General features: G+C 43.0%; 1 long non-coding RNA gene across 1 annotated transcript; it reads right to left on the reverse strand.

Annotated features, from left to right (window-relative positions):
* Positions 1-373: 373 nt before the first annotated feature.
* Positions 374-12,173, reverse strand: LOC124106786 (uncharacterized). The gene is made up of 3 exons (XR_006856157.2): positions 11,085-12,173; positions 10,190-10,436; positions 374-3,195 (listed from the first exon to the last, which is right to left on the reverse strand). It is a non-coding gene; the product is annotated as an uncharacterized LOC124106786 (long non-coding RNA).
* Between the last annotated feature and the right edge of the window lie 11,690 nt (positions 12,174-23,863).

Here is a 23,863-nt window from a genome sequence, read left to right on the forward strand (position 1 = left end):
TTTTTTCTTTAGTTATGATGAACTATACATAGCATCGCATTTACCATCTGACCATTTTTAAGTGTACAGGATTATTGTGCAACCCGTCCCCAAAGTTTTCTTGCAAAATTGAAACTCTGTACCCACTAAACTCCCCATTTCCTCCTTCCTCCATCTTCTGGCAACCACTGTTCTATTGTCTGTTTCTGTGAAGTTGACTACGCTAGCTACTTCATGCTCATGAAATCACACTGTATGTGCCCTTTTGTGGCTGGTTCAGTTCAATCAACATAATATATACAGCTTTGTCCATGTTGAAGCATGTGTCAAAATTTCCATCCTATTTATTTTTTTAAAAAGAGAGAGAGAGAGAGAGAGAGAGAGAGAATTTTAATATTTATTTTTTAGTTTTCGGCGGACACAACATCTTTGTTTGTATGTGGTGCTGAGGATTGAATTCAGGCCGCATGCATGCCAGGTGAGCATGCTACCACTTGAGCCACATCCTCAGCCCCTCCCATCCTATTTAAGGCTGAATAATATTCCATTTTATGTGTATACATATTTGTTTCATCTGTTGATTAACATTCAGGCTGCTTTTACCTCTAGGCTATTGTGAAGAATGATGCTACGAACATGGATGTGCAAATATTTGAGAACTTGTTTTCAATTATATGTACACCCAGAAATGTGTACCCAGAAGTGCGATTGTGCTGGATCATATGAAAATCTTTCTGAATTTTTTTTGAGAAACCTTATTCTGTTTTTCAAAGTGGCTGCACAATTTTACAACCACATTAACAATGCAGAATGATCTTTTGAAGATATTTTGGGCTGAATATGTATTAGAGGAGCCTGTTCGTTGTGAGATGTTAGACAGGACTGACCTCCTCCTGCCTGGGACCTTTATATTTGCTGTTCCCATTGCCTGGACCACCACCCCCAGGTCTCTACATGGCCAGCAAGTCCTTGCTATTTACATCTGGATTCTATGTCACCTCCTCAGAGAGGTGTTCTTTGTCCAACCTAAGCATCCATTCCACACAAGTCAACCACAGTGTTTTGATGCCTAAAACGGTCAGAAATATATACCTATGAATCATGGCATATTTTAGTAGACAGGATTGTTGTTTTATTGTCTTCATCACCATCTATTTTGTTCATCTGTGGAATATAACTTTATCATCCAAATTGGGACATTGTGAGAGTGAAAGGGTATTCTAGGAGTAATGACCAGGTGTTAAAAGCACAGGGACTTAAGTAGCCCTAATGATCCATCTCCTTGAGAGCAGGGGCTCAGGTCTGTTTTGTTTCTCTGTGTTCCCAGCACCCACAACAGTGTAGGATGCACAGTAGGTGCTCAGCATATATTGCTAAAAGAATCTCAAAAGTTTCTGACCTCAGGTTGTGGCTCAGTGGTAGCACATTCGTCTGGCATGTGTGAGGTGCTGGGTTCTATCCTAAGCACCACATATAAATAAGTAAATAAAGTTATTGTGTTCATCTACAACTTAAAAAAAGGATATTAAAAAAAAGTTTCTGACCTCAATTACTTTAACTATGAAAATGGGTGTGGTAACTATGGCAACCTAGAGAACATTGTGAGGAATAAATAATTATCACAAATGTGCCATCACATCCTCAATAAAGTGCTAAACTCCTTCTGTGCTATTTTCATGCACAAGTTAGGTTTTGAACTGATGATCCCCTGACACTTGCAAGAGGATCCCAGAACCAGAGGTGGGGATCTAGTCCAGTATTTCCCAAACCCAGCTGAGCCTGAGAATCACCTGGGATGTGTTGGAAAATGGCAGGGCCCAGGCCCAGTCCCCTCCAGGTCAAGCGGGATGACAGCGCTAGAGGTTGGTCAGGCAGGCGGGTGCACTGGGGGGACCAAAGTTACTAGAACAGGTCAACCCACTGACTTCATGAATGAGGAGCCAGGCCCAGAAAGGGGACCTGCCCACAGACACGCTCCACATAGCAGATATGCCCTGGGCCCCAGGTCTCCTGGCTCCTGTCAGTGGGCCTCCCACCAGCAAGTGTAGATTTCCAGCCTTGGAGATCAAGATCCTAAGGACGAGTGGACCTGGGCTAGTTAACAATCCCTAGTCTCCTTCTGCAGGTTCCATCAGCCAAGTTCAAACCAGGTTAAGGTCCTCAGGTCCCCTAGATCACACCCTCAAAGACCAGCCTGGACACTGTGGGCATCTCCATCTGCCCCTCCAGATGCTCTCCCACCCTGACACCCCTCGGTGCCCAGGGAGGCTGCCCTGTAAACTCGTATTGTCTGTGCCCCTCTGACTTCTAGTTTGCTGGGTGTCCTCAGCAGGAGATCAGAGGGCAAGGGGAGGCTTTGGGAAAATGCGCCTGACCTCAGTGGATTCTGCAAGATGATCTAAGTAGACGAGTCCAGCGCCCCCGGCTGACAATTTCACACAGTCCATGCACGGTGAATGTCCTTCCTCTCCAACACACAAAAGATGTGGGCAAAATCTGTCCAGTGCTTGGGGGAGGAATTGGAAATTAACCTATATTTATAGCCAAGCACTGACTCAAAAGAATCATCTGGTAAAACAGAACAACAAAAATTAAAAGCCAGCTTCGTTCCTGGGGCCCTTCGCTGGTGGCCTTGTGAATCACCTTTCTCCTCTGGTTTAGGCACCTTCCTTCCTGTTTCTCCTCCTGTCTGTTTGCTTTATAAGCCTTCAGAGCTTCTTGGTCTCTTGCGGGACTTTCAAAAGGATCCCTGCAGTCACAGAGATGCTTTCCCACCATCCGGAATGGAGAGGAGTTCCTGGGGACAATGAACTAGAGCTGACTCCAGGGACGTCTCTGTGTCCCAACTGGTGTGGATCAACATTCTGAAGGTGATTGACCCTCCTTGTTAGTGCTTGGTGTGGTCTGGGACACTCTGATTGAGATGTGCCGACATATAGTTGGCTCAAAAACTTGAACAACTGTGTGCTACCAGTTTGACTTGCGTGGAAGAATTGACCGTGGTCACAGTAGTTAGTGGGGTTGGCAGTAAACAAGCTGGGCAGCTCCAAGGTCAACTCCATTGTGTGTCGCATGGACAAGTCACTGAATCTCTTCATGCCTTTGTTTAATCATGTGAATTGAGGACAGTGATCATATTTACTGTAAGAACCAGTGGTGGCAAGGGAATGCTGGTTGGGTTTGAGGCCTGGAGGAGACTGTGAGGAAGGCAGGGATCTGCAATAATAATCATGCACATAGTAAGTGACCAGTAAATAACATTTCATATTATTACTTCATGGGGTCTGTGGCTGTCGAATATTATGTGTAGAAAAATCATTAGCTGGAGATCCACCTCACTGACCTGCTGGGAACTCGGGCCCAGGGTAGGCCTGAGTCCATCCCACCACTGGTAGTCACCAGCTAGAACTCAGGCTCAGCCCAGGAACACCTCCACCCACAGGTAGGCACCCACCAGAGTCAGGCTCAGCCCAGACCTGCCTCACTGACCTGTGGGAACTCAAGCCCAGGGTAGGCCTGAGTCCATCCTGCCACCAGTAGACACCCAATGGAGCTCAAGCCCAGCCCAGATCTGCCTTGCTGACCTGCACAGAAGCCAGAGCCCAGGGTAAGCTTGGGTCTGTCCCTACCATCACCACCACCTAGGATCCCAGGTCTAACTCACTTCCATCTTGAGATACTGCAGCCATCCGCATAGCCTTCCCCATTCCTCTACCTTGGGACAAAGGCAGGGCCTAGAAGCAGCTACATCTTGGAGCAGGCATCACAAAGCCAGTGTAAGGCCCACCCTTTCAACCTCATCTCTGAAAGACGTTGCATCCACCTTGGGGCACCTCCACTGGTATCTCGAGTTACCTCCTTTATTGCTGCCACACCTTTAGTTGCAGTAGTATCCATCCTGGGACACCAGCAGGGTCTGGAAGCCCAACACTAAGGTGAGATACAGATAATCTGCACAGATACTACAAGATTATAATACGCACAGATACTACAGATCCACAGTGCAAGTAAGGAAATCACATAGACAACATGAAAAAACAAGGGAGGAAAGTGCCCCAAACAAGCCAAGATACCACAATAACAGAACCCATGGACTGCACAGTTGGTGAAATGTCAGAGAAGGAGTTCAGAATTTTCATAAATAAAATGATCTATGAGTTAAAGAATGACCTAAATGGGCAAATCCAGGCAAAAATAAAGAGATAAGAGAGCAAATCCAGGCAACTGTTGATGACACCAAGAAACAGATAAGGGAGCGAATACAGGCATCCGCTGATTACACCAATAAACACATAGGAAGAAAATACAGGTAGCAAAAGATTACTTCAAGAAAGAGAGATTCTGAAAAAAAATCAGAAATCCTTGAAATGAAGGAAATAATAAACCAAATAAAAATCTCAATTGAAAGCATCACCAACAGACTAGACACTTGGAAGACAGAATGTCAGATAATGACAACAAAGTATATAATCTGGAAAATAAAGTTGACCGCTCAGTGAAGATGGTAAGCATGAGCAGAACATCCAAGAATTATTGGATAGCATCAAAAGACCAAATCTAAGAGTTATTGGGATAGGGGAAGGCACAGTTTCAAACCAAAGGAATGCACAATCTCTTCAATGAGATAATGTCAGAAAATTTCCCAAACATGAAGAATGAATTGGAAAATCAAATACAAAAAGTTTACAGGACACCAAATACACAAAATTACAACATAACTATACCAAGGCACATTATAATGAAAATGCCTAGCATACAGAATCTTAAAGGCCACAAGAGAGAGGAATCAGATCACATATAGGGGGAGTCCAATTCATATCTCAGCAGATTTTTCAAATCCAGACCTTCAAAGCCAGGAGATCCTGGAATAGCATATACAAAGCTCTGAAATAAATCCAGTAAATCCAGAAATATCCAGCAAAACTAAGCTTTAGATTTGATGATGAAGTAAAAAATCTTCCATGATAAACAAAAGTTAAAAGAATTTACTGTTCGAAAGCCTACACTACAGAACATCCTCAGCAAAATATTCCATGAAGAGGAATTGAAAAACAACAATGAAAATTAGCAAAGGGAGGTATTACACTAAAGGAAAAACTAATCAAAGGAGAAACTAAGTCAAGTTAAATACCAAAAATAAACAAAAATGCCTAGATATACAAATCATGTCTCAATGGTAACCCTGAATGTTAATGGCCTAAACTCATCAATCAAAAGACATAGACTGGAATATTGGATTTTTAAAAAGAGACCCAACAAAATGCTGCTTCCAAGAGACTCATCTCATAGGAAAAGACATCCACAGACTGAAGGTGAGAGGTTGGGAAAATTCATACCACTCACATGAACTATGGAAGCAAGCAGGGGTGTCCATTCTCATATCAAATAAAGTAGACTTCAAGCCAAAGTTAATCTAAAGGGGTAAAGAAGGAGATTTCATACTGCTTAAGAGAACCATTCATCAACAGACATAACAATAATAAATATATATGCCCCAAACAATAAAGCGTCTATGTTCATCAAACAAACTCTTCTCAAGTTCAAGAGTCAAATAGACCACAACACAATGATTCTGGGGACTTTAACACACCTCTTTCACCACTGAATAGATCTTCCAAACAAAAGCTGAACAAAGAAACCACAGAACTCATTAAACAATAAATAACTTAGACTTAGCTGACATATATAGAATATTTCATCCTTCAACAAGAGAATACACTTTTCTTCTCAGAAGCACATGGATCCTTCTCTAAAATAGACCATATATTATGCCACAAAGCAACTCTTTGCAAATATAAAAATGTAGAGATACTACCCTGCATTCTATCAGATCATAATGGAATGAAATTAGAAACCAATGATAAAATAAAAAATAAAAGATACTCCAACACCTGGAGACTAAATAATATGCTACTGAATGAACAATGGGTTGCAAAAGACATCAAGGTGGAGATTTAAAAACTCTTAGAGGTGAATGAGAACACAGATACAACATATCGAATTCTCTGGAACACTATGAAAGCAGTTCTAAGAGGAAAGTTCACTGCATGGAATTCATTCCTTAAAAGAAGAAAAAGTCAACAAATAAATGACTTAATATTACATCTAAAAGTCCTAGAAAAAAAAGAACAAATCTACACCAAAAGCAGTAGAAAACAGGATATAATTAAAATCAGAGCTGAAATCAATGAAATTCAAACAAGAAAAAATTGACAAGATAAATAAAATTGACAGACCCTTAGCCATGTTAACAAAGAGGAGAGAAAACTCAAATTACTAACATACATGATGAAAAACAAATATCACAACAGACACTACAGAAATACAGAAGATAATTAAAAATTATTTTGAAAACTGTACTACAAGAAAATAGAAAATATTGAAGAAATTGACAAATTTCTAGAGTTATATGTTTTACCCAAATTGAATCAGGATGACACGCACAATTTAAACAAATCAATTTCAAGTGACGAAATAAAAGACGCCATCAAAGTTTACCAACCAAGAAAAGCCAGGGCTGGGGTTGTGGCTCAGCGGTAGAGCGCTCACCTAGCACGTCTGAGGCCCTGGGTTCGATCCTCAGAACCACATAACAATAAATAAAACAAAGATATTGTGTCCAACTACAACTAAAAAAAAATTAAAAAGAAAAGAAAAGAAAAGCCCGAGACTGGATGGATACATAGCCAAGTTCTACAAGACCTTTAAAAAAGAACTAATACCTATACTCTTCAATTTACTTTAGGAAATAGAAAAAGAGGCAGCACTTCCAAACTAATTCTGTTAGGCCAATATCACCCTGATTCCAAAACCAAGCAAGACACATCAAAAAAAGAAAACTTCAGACCAGTATCTGTAATGACCACAGATGCAAAAATTCTCAATAAAATTCTGGCAAATCGAATACAAAAACATATCAAAAAAGATCATCCCTGGTTCACCCCATGGAGGCAAGGATGGTCCAACATACTGAAATCAGTAAATGTAATACATTACATCAATAGACTTAAAAGATAAGAACCACATGATCATCTCAATAGATGCAGAAAAAGCATTTGACAAAATACATTACCCATTCATTTTCAAAACACTAGAAAAACTAGGGATAACAGGAACATATCTCAACACTGTAAAAGCTATCTATGCTAAGCCCCAAGCCAACATCATGCTAAATGGAGAAAAATTGAAAGCATTCCCTCTAAAAACTGAACAAGATAGGAATGCCCTCTTTCTCCACTTCTATTCAACATAGTTCTTGAAACAGTGGCCAGAGCAACTAGACATATGAAAGAAATTAAAGGAATTTGAATAGGTAAAGAACTCAAATTAGCATTATTTGCTGATGATATGATTCTATATCTAGAACACACAAAAAATTCCACCAGAAAACTTCTAGAAATAGTAAATTAATTCAGCCAATTAGCAAGATACAAAATCAAAACCCATATATTAAAGGCATTTCTGTATAAAAGTGACAAATCCTCTGAAAGGGAAACTACCTCATTTACAATAGCCTCAAAAAAATAAAATACTTGGGAATCAACCTAACAAAAGAGGAGAAAGATCTCTACAATGAAAACTACAGAATACTAAAGAAAGAAATTAAAGAAGACCTTAGAAGATGAAAACATATCTCCCTTATTCTTGAATAAGAAGAATTAATATTTTCAAAATGACCATACTAACAAAAGCAGTATACAGATTTAATGCAATTCCAATCAAAATCCCAATGACATTCCTCATAGAAATAGAAAGAGCAGTCATGAAATTCATCTGGAAAAATAAGAGACCCATAATAGCTAAAGCAATCCTTAGCAAGAAGAGTGAAGCAGGTGGAATCACTATACCAGATCTTAAACTATACAATAGTAACAAGAGCAATAGTAACAAAAACAGCATGGTATTAACACCAAAATAGACTTGTAGACCAAGACTTGTAGACACAGAGACTAACCCACATAAATACAGTTATATCATATTAGACAAAGGTGCCAAGCCTCTTCAACAAATGGTGCTGGGAAAACTGGAAATCCATATGTAACAAAATGAAATTAAACCCCTATCTCTCACCATGTACAAAACTCAACTCAAAGTGGATCAAGAACCTAGAAATTAAACCAGAGACCCTGCACCTATTAGAAGAAAAAATAGGCCCAAATCTTCATCATGTCAGATTTCCTTAATAAGACCCGTATAGCACAAGAATTAAAATCAAGAATCAATAAATGGGATGGAATCAAACTAAAAACTTCTTCTCAGCAAAAGAAATAATCAGTGAGGTGAATAGAGAGCCCACAGAATGGGAGCAAATTTTTATCCCTCACACATCAGATAGAGCACTAATCTCTAAGGTATACAAAAAACTCAAAAATCTTAGCACCAAAAAAACCCTAATAACCCAATCAATAAATGGGCTAAGGAACTGAACAGACACTTCTCAGAAAGTGATATACAATCAATCAACAAATATATGAAAAAAATGTTCAACATCTCTAGCAATCAGAGAAATACAAATTAAAACTACTCTAAGATTTCATCTTACTCCAGTCAGAATGGCAGCTATTAAGAATACAAACAACAATTAAGTGTTGACAAGTATGTGGGGAAAAGGCACACTCATACATTGCTGATGGGACTGAAAATTGGTGAAGCCAATATGGAAAGAAGTATGGAGAGTCCTTGGAAAACTGGGAATGGAACCACCATTGACCCAGCTATCCCTCTCCTCGGTCTGTACCCAAAGGACTTAAAAACAGCACACTACAGGGACATAGCCACATCTATGTTTATAGCAGAACAATTCACAATAGCTAAATTATGGCTCCAACCTAGATGCCCTTCAGTGGATGAACATATAAAGAAAATGTGGTTTATATACACAATGGAATATTATTCAACATTACAAGAGAATAAAATCATGGCATTTGCAGGTAAATGGATGGAGTTGGAGAAGATAATGCTAAATGAAGTAAGCCAATCCCAAAAAAACAAATGTCGAAATGTTTTCTCTGACATAAGGATGCTGATTCATTACAGGGATGGGGAGGGAGCATAGGAGGAATAGATGAACTTTAGATAGGGCAGAGGGGAAGGGGGGTATAGGAGTAGGAAAGATGGTGGAATGAGACGGACATCATTACCCTATATACATGTATGAAAACACAAATGGCGTAACTCTGTGTACAACCAGAGACATGAAAAATTGTGCTCTATTTGTGTAATATGAATTGAATTGCATTCTGCTGTCATATATAACCCACCAAGAGTTGATATCTTTGCAAAGACTCCAGCAGAAGAGGTTAATAATTAGTGATCATTTTTGGTCTTGCCTAGAAGCAAGTAAAGCCAACCTTTGGGAAGAGGACTGAAATTCTCAGTTCCTTGGCCATCCATCACTGCCACGCAGGCAGAATGTAATCACTGAGGAGACTGGACATCCGAAAGCAATCCATCTCCTTGAACTTAATTACCAGTGTTCCCTTTCTCAACCTCTTGAGTAATCCAATTTCTCTGACCAAGAAAACTGAATGTAGAACCAGAGAAGAGGCACCAATTCATCCTCCCTCCCACCATCATTGCCACTCCAACACCATCCTCAGGCAGAGATTCACTTCAACCAACTGAATGCCACCCTAGCAAGCCAGCCCAGGGACTCTGTGGCCTTCCTTGAGATCCATCTCCACCAGGTCCCTTCCCCAACAGAAGGGAGCCGCCGGGGGGAGGCCAGCCAAACTGACTACGGCAGAGATTCCAGCCCAAGGCCCTGCTTTCCAGGTCTTTCTACAGAGTTCTGCACCCAGGCTATGGAGTAGGTCAGGCTAGATCCAAACCTGGAGATGAGGTCTGCTTTCTGTTTGCCTTCAGGTCCTGGAAGTCAGTTAAAATCCTTCTCAAAGAGTTGTATAGATTGAAGGAAGTAATGAGTGGTAGGTAAGTGCCTGTAGCATAGTTCTAACACTCAGAAAAATGAATGGAATAATTACTCATTGCTTAATTGCTTTTACAGATGAGGGCCATATAGAAGGAGGGTGAATACAACATACCCTTTATACAACCAGCTTAAGCACATGTCACTGGTTAAACATGTCACCTCAGTTTGACTCTGCACCACAAGAGGTACACACTTCCCTCTGTGTGTTATCTGTCAGATATTACTGTACAGGGTCCTCTGTGGCTGGCACCATCTTAGAAGGGATTTTGACTTGCTCACCTTGGTCTGATGGTCCCAAGGTGGAAATCTTCTGTCTTGCTATGATATTGGCAGATTCCTCATACTCTGGTTCCGTCACATTCTCCCAGGCAGGTTTGACTTAGATCTGAGGCCCCAGAATGGAGGTACTGCACATTTTGGGGAGCTGGGATACGCCTCTGGCGGGAGTTCTGTCTGGCGTGCTGCAGTCCACCTCTGGTAGCCAATCACCGCTCCCGTGGAGCACAAGCTCCCTTTCCCTGCAGGGCTGAGGGGCTGTGGTGTGGGCTCAATTGTGCCCCTCCCCAAATTCATGGGTTGAACCCTAAGCCCAAGGGTCTCAGAAATGGACTGGATTTGGAAATCAGGCCTTTAAAGAGGTGATTGAGTTAAAATGAGGCCCTTGATGTGGGCCCCTATCCAACCTGCCTGGGGCCCTTATGAGAAGATAAATGGGATGCAGAGATACTAGGGACAAACATGCACAGAAGGAAGACCCTGTGCATCACAGAGAGAAGCCACAGAGAGGAGCCAGCCATGCCAGCACCTTGCTCCCAGACTTCTGATCTCTCAAAGTGTGAGAAGATAAAGTCCTACCACCTAGTCTGTGGCACTTTGTCAGGGCAGCCTGAGCTGAATAACATTATATCCCCCCCCACCAACCCCCACATCTAGACTCATCTATGCCATCAAATCATGAGTTGACATAACCATACTGACTCTGTTTAGGACTCTTTAAGAAATTGTTCCCAGCCAATCACATTTAAGGTGACAGTCCACAGTGCCAGGGAGGAAGGAGTCACAGCACAAGAGTACACACGTCTTCTAGTCCCTAATTCTGCTGAAAGTGTTATGGGGAGACGCCTCAGAAAGCACTCTAAGTCCGAATTTCAAATCAAAAGAGAGCCGTATTTACCTGGGCTAGGGACTGTCACCCGTGGCAGAGACTCAAGCTCTGTGGGAGGACAGCAGCTTCTTGGTCCATCCAAAGAGAATATAAACATAAACACAACTCAGCGACTTGCTTATCGTCATGTAAGCTAGCCAATCACAGAAATTAAAACATTAACAAGTGGGACCTGTGGACTCTGGGCAGGACTGGAATTTCCCAGTCAGCAAGCAAGCAATAAACAGAAGCTAAAATAGCATTAGCTTTGCAGTTCAGGTGACCACAGTCCTGGGTTCAAGCAGGTGCTAGACAGTCGCATCCTGAATTTGGGCAGGGGTCAGCAGGGCGAGAATCTACTTCAAAGTCATGTAGACCCACAAGGGCACTCACACCCAGGATGTAGCTCACCACGACCACCGCTGCATCGTGAGTAGGGTAGAATCTGTGGGGTACAAAGTACAGAAAGACAATTTTTATAAGAAAACAGCTTTCATTTCAGTTTCTCAGAAACAGCTCTTGTAACAGTTTTTTATTTACAGAAGGCAGCAAATGGGGTCTTGAGCTGTCTGTGACAGTTCCTGCTTTATAATTGTCTTATCTCACTTATCAAAATCTTTTATCTATAATCTATATATTTTTTTTTACTAATCTATAACCTATAACTTACACTCTTATTGATTTGTATTTATCAGTTCACACCACGACAAAGGGACACCAGGGCCCCTCAGTGTCTGCTTATTCGAGTCCCAATTTCTTTCCATGCATTGGCTTCCAGTCACTCCACTGCCCCCTCCTCTCATGAATGTGCACCGAAACTCCCACTGGAGGAATCCAGCCTCCAGGCTGAATTCCGACACTTAGCAAAAAATGTCACATCGGAGTCACCATGGGAGCTCCACATGCAGCTGTCACCTTCACAACCAAACTGTATTATAAGACTACATTATAAGCTCCCTGAATGTGCCAGACCCCCTGCCCACATACCACACATTTAATGGGCGACCTGGGGGGAGGGAGGCCCCCTCACAGGCTACAATGTGAACAGCAGATGACGCTGCGCTATGGGGTTGTGCTGTGCAGATACTGCACAGCTGCATGAAGTGGCTCTGGTGAAAGTCACGTCTCGTACCATCCGTCTCTCTGCCAACCCCGTGCTGAGCCGCTAAAATGCCCTGCCTAAATGTTATCGATTCACTGACATTTCTAAGTGAAAAAAAGTAAAAGTCAACAGGAAAAAACAATGGAGGATATCATAGAAATGCTGCAGCGCCTCGGATCACAGCATGTCTGTTCTCGACACTGGTGAGGGCAAAGTCGATTTAAAGGGATTCGATTTGCACAGATCATTCTGAGAAGGGGAAAGAGTAGCTGCTACTTGAGATTTTGCCATTGCTCTTTCCATTTAAGTGTTTGAGCGATACCTTATAACAACCTTAACCCTTCTATTTTTTACACTTAATAATGACTGTCCTGCTAGGATTTGGTCCCATTAGGGACCACTAAGCACATTCAAGTTCATTTACTGACTTAGGAGCATGACGTCTTATTCCTTACAGCTTCCATGAGCTGAGCCAGTGCAGGAAGGAACCGTGGAGAGCAGGGGTCGCAGGGTCTCAATGGAAGGCTTACTTCGGGGTGGTCCTGGGGTATGCCCTACTTCTTCTTCTTCTTCTTCCTTTTTTTTTTTTTTTTTTTGGTACAGGGGATTGAACCCAGAGGCACTCAACCACTGATCCACACCCCCAGCCCTGTTTCATATTTGATTTGGAGACAGAGTCTTGCTGAATTGCTTAGGACCTCACTAAGTTTCTGAGGCTGTCTTTGAACATGCCATCCTCCTGCCTCAGCCTCCCAAGCCACTAGGATTACAGGCATGCGCCACCTCACCCAGCTTATGCTCCACTTCTTGGGGACTATCTGGAAGTCAGAAGGCCTGTTCATTGGTTGATGAGAAGTACAACAGCCAACCAGGTCTGTTACCCACCTCAGCCACTCTGAACTGTCTCTGCATACCAAATACCTGGAAAATTACAAGCCAAAGCTTGCTTGATGAATGGGGGTACACACTGGGGCATCTGTGGGATGCTGCAGGCTGGATGCCCAAGGGACAGACACTCTCCATAGGGTGTGAAAGGCTTAGCGACTTCTGGCTCCTGGAGGGTTTTCTTTCTCCAGTTCCCAGCCTGAAGCTCCCCTTTGGTTCACACAGTTTTTCACCAAATCCGAAACTACATGTGAATTGGTTTCTGCTATGAATCCCACGGCTTCTGTCCCCTGCAGCTACATACAGGGGTTTCTGAGGGGTCCAGACCTTCAGTGGCTCATTCACAGACAATTGCTTGGTTTACTTCCAACCCCTGCGTATGGGTTCTCTTGATTTGACTCCCAGAGAGGAGTGATTCATGAGTCCCAGGGTATCTGAAGCTTGCTGCCCCTTCTCAGTCTCTTTCCTGCTTCTAAAGAGCTGCTGAGAGAGAGCACGAGGTGATGCCCACAGCAGTCCCACTCCCTAACTCTGCATCTCCCATCAGACCTCAGAGGGAAAGGGGGCAGATATCTCCAGAGTGACTGCAAGATTCATCCCTAACCCAATCCCACCTCCCAACCGGGACTCAAAGGCCGGCAGCCCAAATCACCAAAATCAGTCTGCAGATTCAAGGAAATCCCAATGAACGTACCAACAAGATTCTTCATGGAACTAGAAAAAAACAGTCTTCAAATTTATATGGAAGAATAAAAGGCCCCCAATAGCTAAAGCAATCCTGAGCAACAATAGCAAGGCTGGAGGTGTCACCATACCTGATCTCAAATTATACTACAGAGTAATAGTCACAAAACAGCATGATACTGGCAAAAAACAGATATGAAGACCAATGGAATAGACTAGAAGATACTGAGACATATCCACATATTTATAGAGTCACCTGATCCTTGACAAATGTGCCAAAAGCATAAGTTGAAGAAAAGTCAGCTGCTTTACCAAAAGATGCTGGGAAAATTGGATAGCCATGGGTAGAAGAAACTAGATCCCCGCACAAAAATCAACTCAAAGAGGACCAACTTAGGAATTAAACCAGAAACAGTGAAACTGCTAGAAGAAAACATAGAACACCACTGTGGCACACTGGTGTGGGCACTGACTTCCTTAATATGACTCCTAAACCTCAAGAAATAAAACCAAGAATCAATAAGTGGGACAGCATTAAATTTAAAAGTTTCTACGTGGGGCTCCAGTTGTTGCTCAGTGGTTAGAGCACTTGCCTAGTATGTGTGAGGCCCTGGGTTTGATCCTCAGCATCACATAAAAATAAATAAGGAATAAAGGAATACAATAACATTTTTTAAAGAGAGAGAGAGAGAGAGAGAATTTTTTTTTTTTTTTTTGTAGATGGACACAACACAATGCCTTTATTTTTATGTGGTGCTGAGAAGTGAACCCGGGTCCTGCCCACCCATGCTAGGTGAGTGCTCTACCGCTGAGCCACAATCCCAGCCCCTACAATAATATTTTTAAAAGCTTCTTCATAACAAAAGAAACAATTAAGACTATGAAGAGAGAGCCTACAGGATGGGAAAAAAAAATTGTGAGCTATTCTTCTAACATGGGATTAATAACCAGAATATGTAAAACCTACAAAAAACTTAACTGAAAAAAATTAATAACCCACTCAATAAATGGGCAAAAGATCTAAAAAGACATTTTCCAAAAGGAGAAATACAAATGACCAACAAATGTATGAAAAAATGTTCAACATCCTTAGCAAACAGGGAGATGCCAATCAAAACCACACTGAAATTTTGTCTCACCTCAGTCAGAATGGCAACATCAAGAATACAAATAGTGATAATTGCTGGCAAGGGGAAAGACACACTTACACATTATTGGCAAGATGGCAAATTCGTATAATCACTTTGGAAAGCAATATGGAGATTCCTCAAAAGGCTAGAAATGAAACCACCATATGACCCAACTATCCCACTTCTTGGTATTTATCCAAAAGATCTCAAATCAGCATACTATACCGACACGTGCATACAAATGTCCACAGCAGCACAAGCCACAAAAACCAAGTTATGGAACTAGCCTAGGTGCCCATCAGTAGGTGAAAGAATAAAGAAAATATGACATACACACACACGGTGGAATTATACTCAGCCATAAAGAAGAACAACGTTATATCACTTGCGGGTAAAAGGATAAAGTCATGCCAAGTGAAATAAGCCAGTCTCTGAAAGTGAAAGTTTGAATGTTTTCTCTCATATGTGGAAGCTAGAGCATAGTAAGGAATAAAAAAAGTGCGGGGGCAGGGGAGATCTCCAGAAAATCGATGGGAGCGCATGCAGCAGGGTAGATTCAGGGGACCAGCAGTGAGGGGGCGGGGAGGCCAGAGAAGAACCAGGAAATAAAGTCGAGCCGATTCTGCTGTGCGCCTGTATGAATATATCACAGCGCATGCCAATTTTATATATAAATGTAATGCATAAATAAATAAACAAACAGCAGAGCAATAGCACAGAGAAGTGGGATCAGGCAGGGATGTGAGGAGGGAAGGAGACAGCACTGGGGCCTGAAATGGGAAAAACTATGTCATATGCATTTATGAATAGGTCAAAATGAACTCCACTATTATGTAGACTAGAATGCAATAAAATAAAATAATAAATAAATTTTTAAGAAGTTTTATGGAAATAAAAAAGGGAGGGGGCAGCCACATGTGAAGGAAATCTCCAGGGAGACTGGGAACGAAGGCGTTTCATGGACCTGGATTCTCAGAGACAGCAGCACTGGCTCCCTGCTAGAGCAGCTGGTGTGACATTGATGGGGACAGTGATTCACTCCCCAGCTAATGCCAAAGCTCTGGCCAGATTCTCTCTAAGAAACCACTCACTCAGAGTTGCAGAGGTGGTAGAAGACCCGACAGAAATTCAGCTTTGATAAGAAGCATGTTCCAAGATGTTAAACGCAATTGGATGCCTTTGCCTCCTGACCTTGAGAGCAATAATAAAACTGTATGTTCACTACCCTGAGAACAGTTGGAGTTAACCTTTTGGAGAGAAAGGATTATTAGACACTCCTTTCTCTCAAGGGGCAGTTTACTCAAATGCATCCAGGGCCCAATGGGGAGGGCAGCAGCCCCTTCTCCATCCTCAGAACTGCAAATCATTGACCAGACAGACAGGGCAGCTGGAGAGACATTGGTTAACCCCATGGTTCTGCGTATTTCATCTGCAGCCCACAAGCTTGAAAGTGTTCACCAAAGAAAAGGGATGAGCCTCACCTTCGAAATGAAGATGGAGAGATGGAGTCTCAGACTCCTCCAAGGGTCTATTTAATCCTATTTCAGCAACAACAAAGTCACTTGTGGGGCACCTATGACATACTAAGCACTAAGCTAGCCATTGGGGACATGTAAAGCCATCTTATCATCCCCATTTTCCAGAGGGAAGACTGAGGTTAGCAGGAGGTAGATGTTTGGCTCCAGGTGACACAGCTTAAGTCAGTGGCTGATCAGGCTGGTCCAACACTTTCTCCTCAGCCCCACAGGAAGGGGTCTGTATGAGCTCTCTCCCTGTGCTTGCTATTTTGTTCTCTCTGCTGTGTCCCTATTGTGATTAGTTGAGAATAAAAAAAAATCTTCAAACAAGAGGAGTCCATCTGCTCTTTAGAGGTAGCAAGGAGAGGAAGTGACTGATCTCTAGGGCTGGATGGGGAAAGGCTATTCAAGAGGCAGCATTTAGAGCCTTCAGTAAGACATGAGGAGCCCCAGGGCAGGCTGTGGGAGCCACCTCCCACCACACAATAAAAAACGTGAAGAAAGAGATCAGTATGTAGAGCACACAGGGTCCAGGGCGGACTGATCATTGAGGGCCTCCGGACTTTTCATGGAAATTTCATGACATATGCAAAGAGCCATTGTTCTTTAAAAAAAAAAGAAAGTGAATTATTTAGATTTGACAACATCATTTTTCAGTCAGCCCCATGGTTGTTTATCCTGGTCACACCTCTCTGAGGCTGGGCCAAGGGAGGAGATGACCCCAGGTTCTTTGGGCGCTCACCTCTTCTCACTCAGCCTCACTGTAGTTGATATGACCCCAGGGGGCTCAACGAGGCAAGTTTGGCTGTAATCATTTATCTATCCGTGTCACATTTCATTTAACCACCCCATCCACCCCAAAGTTAATCTTTGGTGCCACTAGTGTGTGAAGGACCCTTGCTGTCAATGGGTCTGGGAGAGCACTTTAATGAGCCCCTCCCTGCAGCCCCTTCCCTGGGCCCTTTAGTCAGGAGCCCTCAGCTCCTGGACTCCAGGAAGACACCTCTGCTGAGACGCAGGCAGAGGGCGTGGGTTGCCTAGTGGCTGGCTCCATCTCCCTCCTGCTGGCTAAGCAGGATCCCGCCCTGCCTACCACACTTAGGCTCTCTGGAATGTCCCCGTGTTCCTACATTCTGAGCAGTGCTTGCTGCTGTGTGGCCTGCTCAGCCAAACAATTCTTCCTCATGATTTCTGATTTCTCAGAAAAGAAAACAAAGGGAGAGAAGGCCAAAGACACAGGAGCAGTAACCAAGCCGGCGGAGCTGCTCATGGGATGAGCTCTGGTCCTGTGGGAAGGCTCCTCTCCTCTGCCAGACAATCCCACAGATAAGGCAGCCCTTTAGCTGCTGGAAGGCAGGAGTGGGATCTAGAGAGGGCAGGTTTGGAACAGCCACTCAGCCAAGCTGCCAAGGCGCTTTAAAATTTGATTCCAAATTTCATTTCTGCCTGAGTGTCTGCTGTCTTGTCCCTCCCTCTGCTCTGAGTTGAAATGACCCCTCTGGGGAGAGGTAATGGGCGTGGGATGGAAAGAGAACAGGCCCCTGGGTCGGACAGGGACGACTCTGATCCCACATCCACATCTCAGGAGCTGGGATTTTCCCTGCAGGGTTTTTTCCCTGATGAAAAGAGATGATATGTATATGTGCATGCATACAGGAGGTGCTCAATGCAGGAAAGTGGTTTGACTCCTTTTGTGAATCTGAACAGACCTGGGCTGCTCCCTGGCTGTCACAATGGTTTCTGCCCTGGAGGGACAGCCATCTGGCTGCTGACTTCCTGTTCACCCTTCTCTCCCAGCCAAAATGCCACTTCCTCTAGGAAGCCACTTCTGATATCCAAGCCACATAAGAATCACACATGGAAATAAAACCACATTGTTTCCCTTCTCGGAAGCACTCAGTGATTCTCTACTCCCAAAGGACAGAATCTCATCTCCTGGGGAGAAGAGCAAGGCTCCTCACAGTTAACCTTGGCCTCCATCCTTCCCCCACCCCACCCCCCACTTTATCTGATGTCCAGCCTTTGGTGTCAGCTGTGGTTTCCTGAACACAGACAACTCCCTGGCCCCTCCCTACTGCTGGGAGCTGCACCACCAAAATCAAGCCCCTGAATCAACTTGCACTTGGGTTTCTGGGACACAAGGCTTGTAAAATGTGGGGACTAGATTATCTACTGATTGACAGCCTGGCATCAGAGGAAAAGGCATCCCTCCTGTGGTTAGAGGGTCACAGGATCCACCATTGCTCTGTGCAGGGTACCACCTAAGAGTGAGGCCCTTGCACAGAATCAGACTTGGCCAACCCCACCTGGTCACTCACCAGCCCTTGGCCTTGGCCACGTCAAGGGGGAACAATGTGGTAACAACACCTCCAAGTGTTATGAGGAGAGATGTCTGGCCTATAGCAGCTTAATAAATGCTCTTTTAGAATTTCTGCAGGCAGTAGGCAATGGTTCATCTAAATACCACTGGACTACAAGCATTTGAGCTGGGTTCTAGGTCTGAAGATATTGATCCAAGCACCTTGGACTCTCTAGTTCAATATTTAAAGGTCAAGGTTCTTCTTCCACTCTTATCCTTCCCTTTTGAGCTCTGTCAGTGGAAATTGCAGAGTCTGACATTTCTTTGGTGGGAAGCTTTCATTCTGCATTCAGGGACTGTGTTCAAGAATTTGGCCTCTGCAACCTTGACCCTTCAGGGCTTGTTAGATGATGTGTACATTATGGTGTGGAAAGTTCTAAGAATCTAGAGATGGAGGATCTGGACTCTACTATTCTTGCCCTCTTGATCACTAGCTGTGTGATGTTGGCTATGCCACTTAGCTTCTCTGATCTTTAGATTCCTCATCTGTAATACGAAAGCCTTTTAATTCACAAATAAGATAATGAAAGGGAAAGTGTTTTGTAAACTATAAAGCATAACTCAGGTCTAAATTCTGGAATTGGCTTCTTTTTCCCATTGGCCTATTTTACTACAAGGTTTAAAGTCTCTTTTCTACAATTTCAAAATGCAGAAACGTCTGAAAAACAATATTTTTGTGACTTGACTGCAAACTGACCTGAATTAATGAGAGTCTATCTATTGACTCTATCCCACTTGTGGTGAATGTTCATATGCTGCACTGTAGAAATAGCAACATGTTTGAGTTGAGTGGCTGTCAGGGCCACCTCCAGGGGACGGCATGCATAGGGGATGCCCACACTTCTGAGAGCTTGCCCTGGACATCACCAGTCTCAGGCAGAGCAGACAGCACAGACAGGTCAATGCTGGGGCCCAGCATTCTCTGCCAGCTCTAGCCACAGGCTTGACTGCCCCGGGCATTGTGTACTCTGCTGTCCACGTCCGGTTTATGTGTTCACATTCACAAGAACTGCGGGGCACCCTAATGCCCACAAAACCAGCCTGCCTTCAGTCTAACAGACACCCCTGCGGCTTCACATTCCCCTTTGTCCCTTCTCCATTAGAAGGCTCCACAATGGTTGGTGAGCTTAATAAAGCTTTTACTTTGGGAGGTTTTGCAACATGGACCAAGAAGAATTTGCAACTGTTTCAGCATTTCCCCCAAAGTTGGCAGAATAGCAGTTGGTGAAACAGGGCAGAGCCCGGATAACCTGTCTGGAGACCACAGATAACAGCATGAGTTAGCCTTTTAGTATTTTTTAAAAACTACAATTGCTGAAAGAATCAAGAATTCCTAAATTATCTGAACACATAAAGGAAAATCAGTGATATTTCCTGGTTTGTTTTTTTTCTAACAGAATTATTTTTGTGCCCAACTTCTCTCTTTTCCCATGTGTGAGATCATGAAAACAAAATTATGCTTGGGTTCAGAAGACCAGGGCTTAAGTTTTGCTTTGAGACTGTTATTGTTTGGATCTTCGATGGCTGTTGTTTGGATTTTCAATGGTGTCATGTGTTAAAGTCTTAGTCCCCAGTTTGGCACTCTTGGGAAGTAGCAGAAACTTAAAGATGTGCTGAGTGCTAGACCTTCCAGTCATTAGGTCATTCCTTGAAGGGAATAGTAGGACCTCAGTCTCCCTTTTTCTTTCAATTCATGGTCAAAGGAAACAGTTTTAATTCCAGCCAACAGCAAGCAGAGGTAAACAGTTTGTTGTACTCTTTACTCCCCACCATTGCCATCCAGTTTCCCTGGCAAAAGTTTAAAACCAATGGGCCTGCCTGATCAGGACTGAAACCTTTGAAAGTATGAGCCCAAATAAACCTTTTTACTTTATAAGTTATCTCAGGTGTTACAGTAATAGAAAGCTGACTAACACAGGTACAATCTAGTTATGTGTCATCCATCACCTGTGAAATTCCAAGGTGTGCCCTTAGAAGCTGGCCCTCTGTGTATACAGACACCTAGGCTCTGGGGTCAACCTGAGCTATATTTTACTCCTGGCTGTGTTCCTCAGAAAAGTTATTTAAATTTCCCTGGCCCCACTTTCCCCTCTGTAAAGCCTATCTCAGGTATTTATGAGGATCGAAGGACAAAATGGAAAACTCTGAGCCCAGACCCAGTAAAAAGTAGAGGCAAAATAAATGACAGCTGTTATTTCTGCAATCCAAACAGACTGGGCCGGCAGCCCAGGCTATACGAACATATAAAATGAACAGCGCTTGCCATCAATGACTACAGATTTACAGCCCAGAACACAATGATGAGGGACACCATGCAGTTGACAGATAAGCTCATCACCATTCAATTTCCAACTGCATGAATTTTCCTAGCTTTGAAGAGCTATTCAAGGGCACCTTGAGGAAGAATCAACCAACATAACATTAAACATGGCCAGCTCTTAAGTGCTGGTGAAAAAGGAAGTCAGAGAAAAGGGGAATAAATAACATCAATGCAGAATTATTATTGTAGACTGAACCTTTGACTTCCAAGGCAGACTTCAGTTTTACCTAAGTGTGTTCTCCTGATTTGAGTTTGCCTCATGACCTCCTCTGTCCTTCCTTTACTGGAGGGAAGCATCCAGAGTTAGACAGCAGGGGGCTAAAGGAGACACAAGGAACCCAGACTAGCGTTTCATAAACCAGTGTTGCCTGGCTAACTGTACCACGGTGACCTAGGTGTTTGTTAAAACACAGATTCCCCTGGGTCCAGATGAAACTAGCTGGGGTTGGGGTTTGAAATGGGCGTTTTCAACGAGCACCCTTAACACAACGAAAACCTTGAAGAACACTGATGTTAGGCCACGTTCTAGTCATGCAGTAAGTGCCATCTGTTACTACTGTCTGCAGATTTCTCCCTGTGCCCAGTAGTAAGTCATGGCCCCGGAGGAGCAAAAGACAAGCAAAGAAACTTGTGATTCTATAGCCAACTAATAGAGATCAAAACAGAGTAGAGAGGTGTCCCAAGGCAGGGGTGAGCTGCCTACCTGGAGACACAAGAAAATTGCCCAAAAGAGCTTCCTGAAAGGGAAGCTTTTTCACAGGCATACTTTTCACATGAGCAAAGTGGGCGGAGTTTAAAGATGGATGGATGGATGGATGGATGGATGGATGGGAAAGCAGCAGAAACAGACAAAAGAGAGCAGCAAGAGACCCTGGCTCATCTGAGCTGCTCTAGGATTTGGAGGCACCAGGAAAACATTTCTTCTCAATTGTGAAAAATTACAGATTATACTCTCCTTCCTGGAGAAGCAAAGCTATCTCAAGTTTCCAACATTAAAATGCATAAACAAATCTCCAGGCTCTACTATGACTTGATGAATTTTTCCTTTTCCTGATTTTAAAACTCACTCTCATCCCACACCAATTCCCTAGGAGATGCTAAATATAGTTAGCTTGATGAGCCTGATTCATTTCCTCTGACGAGTCAGTCTTTTCCATTCTGATTTATGTTCAGATCCTGATTAATTTAGTCAGTTAACTTCGGTCAAACCATAGTTTTATTTTCCATAAAAAATTTCCATTCCCTGGAATGAACATAACTCTCCTACATACATGTGTCACTATGATGTACCAATTAAAAAATAAATTAATAGAAGGAAGACCAATTAAACAGAGGAAGGGGATCAAAAGGAGGGGAAGGAAGCGGGGAGAACTGAGGATTGAATTATATGTATGCATGAAAACATCAAAATAAACCCCACAATTATGTGGAACTGTAATACATTAATAAAAACATTAATTTCTGCCATTCCTATTCTAATGAGGAGTTATTATAATTATTTTTGCTATATGTTCATGAATCAATTTTTTAATTGAATCTATTTTATTTATCTCTTGCTATACATCAAAATTTAATGGCCTAAACAACTGCCTTTGTATTTGCTCACTATCTAGGATCCAGATTGGTCACAGATGGACACAGCTTCTGCTGGTCACTCACTGGCTGATTTCAGCGGGGGGCTGATTCTGAGATTCTGGGATGACATGGTTTCTCAATTCTCAAGACTCTTCACAGACTCCCTCCAGCAGGGGAGTTAACTTTTTATATGGCAGCTCAGGGCACTCTAGACCACCAAAGCAGAAGTTGCCATGATTTCTTAAGGTCCAGAACTGGCCTAGTGCCTCCTCTATTGCATTCCAGCAGTAACAGCAAGTCACCAGCCTAGACCATATTCATGGGGAGGGGATTACACAAAGGTGCAACTACCAAAGGTGCAACATAAAGGTGTTCCCTTGTCTACTGGGGACACCAATAAAAAAAATAGTAATAGTTTGCTCTCTGGTCCCTAATTGTTCAGAGCCCTCCACATGCAAAATACTCTCATCCTCTTCTATAACTCCTGAGAGTCTCATCCAATTACAGTAGCAGTCTCAGGCTCAAGGTCCAGGAACTTGTCTTCTAAATCAGGTTCAGATGAGGATACTTGGGTATTTTTCCTCTAGATCTGAAGAACTATGAACTGAAGAGACAAATTGTTTCTCCCCATACACTAGTGAGATGAACTGAAGATAACCACAGCAGACACTTCCATCAAAAGAGAGATGGGAGGCATGCAGTGCTGCTAGTCAACAGCCCATTCTGAAATCCAGCCAGGGACATATCAGTCATGCTCTCCCAGAGTGGCTCTCCATGGCTCTTGGCCCTGCCTTCTGAGTATCCCCTCTTTTACCATAAGAAACTGCCTACTTCTGTAGCTCAATAGCTTTCTCATCCTGCTTCCTACCTTTAGAAGGAGAGAGTCACAGAGGCCTCTTTTCATTTTGAATAGTCTGTCCCTTTTAGTCTCATTCTTTGTGTTTGTTAGTTTAGTGCTCTTCATAACCATGTGGAATGCCTATAAATCATATTCGGTCTCAACTCATTAGACAGGAGCCTTACAAATCTCTTTGCAATTGACCTCTTCATACTTCAGGTGATGGGAAGACATCATTTACATTCTTAGAACCACTTTTGCCTAGGAGCTTCTATTTTGGATCTTTCTGGGGTCTTAACCAAAAGGTCTTATAGCCACATTCTTTCATTGTTTTGTTTTATATTTTGTAATGGAGATTGAACTTAGGGGTGCTTTGCCACTGAGCTATATCCCCAGCCC

The sequence above is a fragment of the Marmota monax genome, unplaced genomic scaffold (genome assembly GCF_021218885.2).
Source record: "Marmota monax isolate L192 unplaced genomic scaffold, Marmota_monax_Labrador192_F-V1.1 WCK01_AAM20220418_F8-fsc00003, whole genome shotgun sequence".
Classification (NCBI taxonomy): Eukaryota; Metazoa; Chordata; class Mammalia; order Rodentia; family Sciuridae; genus Marmota; species Marmota monax.